The following is a 5,619-nucleotide window of genomic DNA, read 5'->3' as shown; positions in this document are numbered from 1 at the left end:
CAAATCTGCACAGCGTATTACAAGGACTGCATTACCATCCATTCAGGACCTTTACAGCCAGCGGTGCAGGAGAAAGGCCAAGTGGATCATTTCTGACCCTAGTCATCCCTGCCACAGTCTTTTCTCCCTCCTGCCTTCTGGAAGGCGATACAAGAGTATAAGGTCCTGTACCAGCAGATACAGGGATAGTTTTCTCACACATGCCATCAGGATGCTGAACTGTCCTTGAAATATCTTTTTGCACTACAATTTTTCTTATTTTTTCTACCCTTTTTCTCCATTCTTTAGTATTTAATTTTTTTATTCTGCAAGTTGAACGGACATTGAGCACAAAGAATTTCATTACTTATAAATGCTGTTTATGAGTATATGATAATAAACTTGAACTTGAAACTTTTATCAGAGCTTTAAATTGTCTGTGCTTCGCTTGCTGTTGTCGACTCTCTCACTCATGAGCGTCCCAAAAGGCCTTCAAAATAAAGTCACGTAATAATTCTGAATACAATTATATAATTCTAAATTAATACATTGCTTGAAAAAAAATTATACATTATTATAATGCAATTGCGACAATTGCATTCAGGCCTATAGATAGTTATACATATTGTATACAATATGGCGAGGTAGTTGACTTAACCATTCCTGAATGTGCTTTTCATCAACACCAAGTTTGCGTGCTATAGATCTGTTGCTGGTGGTGAGTGCTTTCTGCACAGGTTTCTGTTTGAAAGCTGTAAGAATGTTACGGCATGCTGCGTCAGATTTGTACACAAAGTAGAGACACGCGCGGCATACATTTTACACTGGGCTTTTGTTTGACTTCCTTGTCTATTCTGTGTTTGTCTATGGCTGCACTGCAGCTACAATTCACTGAATCTCTCTTACCAATTAAACGTTGCCCTTGAATGAACGCCACCCTCGAATAAACGCTGCACCACTAACTGCTCTATTAAAAGGGTTCACTATGAAGCAAACCATTCTAACAAAATAATAACAACATTTACAATGATTTCAACAAGAAGTCTCTCTGACTTGACAACTCTCTAAACAAGCAACTTTCCAAAGCAATCTCTGAAACAGCTGACCAGTGTGGTAATTTTATGTTGACAACTAAACCGCTGATTGGAAGTGCGCGGCTGATTGCCAATCACGAGATAGGGAGACTGATAGCCAACCGCCAACAAACGCTGACTAGACCATACCTGCATGCAGCGAATAGAAAGAAAGAGGGGAGAAAAGAAAAAACACACAACCACAACTATACAGACTGAATTAGGACATTTTAAACATGGGTCCGTAACAAAGACGTTGTTAAAAATGCTCATTCACATTCATTTTTCTCAATTAATCTTATCACTTAAACACACTGGTTTAGCATTTTTTCCCACAAGGAAGTCTAACCTCAACAGTGGATCCTTGGTCCCTGGATCTCTTGCTGGAACATGGCATCTAAAAAACACATAGAAAAACCATCAAAAACTATGAAATGTAACATACCACACTACTGCTTAACAATTTCATAGTCTTACATTATCATAACTTCATACTCAACAGTTGTAGTATACAGACCTTTAAGAAAATATTGAAATGGTTAGGATTCTCAAAACACCAATCTCTGTACTTAAAAAAAATATTTAGACATCCATTATTTACCTTTATTCAATTTACACTGTCTACATTCAAATTTAAGTCTGTAAAATGTAAACAGAGAAACGGACTCGACTATAAATACAAATTAAGACCAATTGAGAACAATTTATCTTGCAAATGGTTTTTACTTTAAATTCATGTTTCACCAAAAGAATCATCACAGTTTAACACAAATAACCAAACCTTACTGTTAAAATACTGCCAAGCCACTGACTCACATTAGAAAATTAAAACAAATAAACATAGCCTAGAAGATGTACCTGTAGGTCAATTACATAATCAAGAGCATGGAGTAGGAATGGATGGATGACAAAATACCCCGCCGAGCCCAATCCATTAAATATTTCCTACCCATAAGTTAATTTCCTGAAATGCAATTCACCAACATTTTGACAATTTCATGCTCCAAACTTTGTGGGAACAGTTTGGAGATGGCCCCTTCCTGTTCTAACATGACTGTGCAACAGTGCACAAAGCAAGGCCCATAAACACATGGATGAGCGAGATTGGTGTGGACGAACTTGAGTGGCCTGCACACAGTCCTGACCTCAACCCAATACAACACCTTTGGGATGAATTAGAGCAGGGACTGCGAGCCAAACCTTCTTGTTCCACATCAATGTTGGACCTCACAAATGCACTTCTGGAAGAATGGTAAAACATTTCCATAAACCTCTTAAACCTTGTGGAAAGCCTTCCTAGACGAGTTGAAACTATTATAGCTACAAAGGGTGGTCCGACATCATATCCTATGGTTTAAGAATGAGATGTCACTCACGTTCATGAGCGTGTAAAGGCAACCGAGCGAATACTTTGGCAATTTAGTGTATAAAATTGATACAAATATAAAATGTTATCAAGAGATAGGAAATCGTGCAGCATGGTACAAAATGCCGATTACAAACGTATTGTAGGTCTATAGGCTTTCAATGGAACTCCTAAACGATCAAACCATGAACCCAAACAAAGCTAGCAAGCAAAACAACCATGGTACCATTGCTACTTGCTTATGCTAGGTAGCTCTAACTGTGCAGCAAACTAGGCTACCTAGCTACAGTTTCAAAAAGAATAACTTACGATGTGAAGACCGTCAGAAAAACTTGGAACGAACAAACAAAATTACATCAACAATGACATGTAGCTAAAGATAGAATAACCCAACCGTAGGTACGTACAGTACATAAATTTGAAACGCCGTCCACAAAAGCAAAAACTAGCCTTAAGGGTTATAGCTTGCTCGGCATTTGTTTGACCTCCTTGTCTATTTGTTTGTGTATGGCCGCACTGCAACTACAATTCACTGAATCTGTCTTACTAATTAAACGTTGCCTTCGAATAAACGCCGCACCACAAATGATCATTGTGTAATACACGCTGCAGTGTTTAATCGAAAGACACATTTGGAACTCACCGTACTAATTTAAATTACATCAACAATGACATGTAAAAATAGAACAACCCAACCGCATAGTTACGCACAGTATACAAATTTCAAACGCGTCTCACAGAAGCAAGTATAATGTTAAAGATTTTACGACTTGCTAGCCTGTAATACTGTCTGTACAAAGAGATATCCTTAGCTCAGCTAGCCTAGATAGATTAGCTGCTATCCTGTTTACGACAGTATAAAAGTCTTCAAGTTATCATACGAATACAAACGCTAAAATACATGTTTTGTACTGCCATTGTAGGATCGTATTACTCACTGTCAAATGTAACAATGAAAATCTCTGAGGGCTGCAGGAGTTCTCCAACGATAAAATAAAATGGTCGTCTTCTTGTGCGTGTACCAAGCTCGCGCGTGTGTCAAGGGGCTCTGGCCCCTTGTGTGTGAGAATGTGGAGCACGCGCGCACAGGAGCAAAGGGAGAGAGGATTTGGGGAAACAGCCCTAGAAATTAGCCAAGCATGCATGTTTCAAATATTCACTAAAAATCGAGTTTTCATGTTACAGTCAACTTTTTCTCAGATTTGTGTACTCAACATTCTCAAGAGTCTTCATATGAACTAGTGATTGAATCAGAGTATCATTTTTTTGGCCGGCGGATGTGTAAAGCATTATTTTAGCATTAGCAATAAATTCAATTTGCTTTATATCAATCATTTTTAGAGGTATGAAGTTGCCTTTGCACATGGTAACATGTTGTAGTGTCTTCCACGTGACATACCAAGTTTGGTGTTGATATCTCAAAGATTTGCTGAGATTTGACCAAACGTCTTGTTTGGTTGCTTTGTTGCAGATTTTGATTGGCTCTACCGGACAAACGGTTTTGAAAATCAGAAATCCCTACGATAACTTTTGTGAGGCTCAGTCTGGATATCATCTATGGCAATTTTGAAGAAAATTCGACCAAAAATGTAGGAGGAGTAGGGAAAAAACGCGTTTCCTTAATCTTTATTGTACAGACAAATTCAATATGGCGGCCGTTATAGCTTCTTGAGGCTTTTATATTCCTCATGAGAAATAAGGCATATGTAATGAATTTCAGAATTTTGGGACTTATGGCCTGCAAATGGCATCAATTTGAAAATTGACATATTGGGGCGTGGCCTGTAGCGCCACCTATTGTCTCACATGGCCCATGTTTGGTATGGTAGTTACTAATGGTCTGCAGTTTCAACATGCCAAATTTCACAACTTTTTACGGTACTGGTCTAGGGGCTGCCATTGACTCCCATGGGTAAAACATAATAATACCACCAAATATAGCTGCAGGCAGCAATGGCGGGTTCCTCCTCAGCATTGCAAACCATTACAAAATTGACATGACACAGACATGTATTTCATACATGTACACAACATTTCAAGACAATTGGATCAATGGCTGATTTGAAGTCATTTTTTGAAATTCTTCACAAATTGTCACTGTAGAGAAATATCCATGCTGCCGACATTATGGGTTCTTGAGACTTATTTGTTCCCCATTGGCAATAAGGCATGCGTACCAACTTTTAGACATGTTGGACTGACAGGGTTAAAATGCCACCCTTTTGAAAGTGACAACTTTGAAGCGTGTTGTGTCAGGCCACCTGTGCTCTGGTCAGGCCCATCATGCAGAGATCCATTCTTTAAAAGCTTTGATTACAACAATAACTTTATGAAAGTGAGGATACACTTCACTAAAGGAAGTGTGTAGGTTATGTACTACTACTGCTTGCTCTGCCCACACACTTTCCCCATCCATGCTGTTTCCCTCTATCCCAGCGCAGGTCATGCCAAGGCATAAATGCGGCAGCCATATGAGTATTAGAAGTAGCCCAAAAAACATACCATACACAGTCACACTGTTTTCAAAACTGAAACTGGTTAGAAGACCATGGCTATTAGAACTCTACCTGAATTGAGCTCTCTCTAGAGTCTCAGTCAAACAACTGTCAAGAGTCATGTAGGGAACTGGACCAAGGTATAGCTAATGTCCAGCTGTTAGCAAGTGTACCTTGTGACGGTACAGCAGCTTAACAATACTTTGTCATGGTCAGACTCTCTGATCCCATTAAACTACACAACATGCACAATCAGGGTGACCAACAGTATTAACTTAAGTAAAAAACAATAACATTACACACATTTAAGTGAACGAACACAACAACTGAAATCCCTTGCACAGCTGTTGTAACCAAACTATTTTCCACAGCTATTTGCGTTTTTGGTGTGCACTGCATGCTGGGTACCCAAGGGCGGTGACGCTACAATATTTATTATCTAGCTGTCTTCCGGCTGTGTAATATGACGAGATGCTAGCGATGCAAACATGAAAGCTTGTCTCGGGGGGTCATGCATGTGATCTCACTACAAGCTTTTGATTACACGTGAGGACTGTTAGCAAAGTATTTCTATTCGTGTTTTGTTAGTGATTGAATGGTAATGTCAGCTAGCTAAAAACAATGTTAGTTAGCTTGGCTAAAATGGTTTTCATAGCAACAGATATCAACAAATCAGATCAATCTAACTTTATTCAGAAGGGGGGGG

Source organism: Osmerus eperlanus, chromosome 3 (genome assembly GCF_963692335.1).
Source record: "Osmerus eperlanus chromosome 3, fOsmEpe2.1, whole genome shotgun sequence".
In the NCBI taxonomy this organism is placed as follows: Eukaryota; Metazoa; Chordata; class Actinopteri; order Osmeriformes; family Osmeridae; genus Osmerus; species Osmerus eperlanus.
This window is presented reverse-complemented; position numbering follows the sequence as displayed.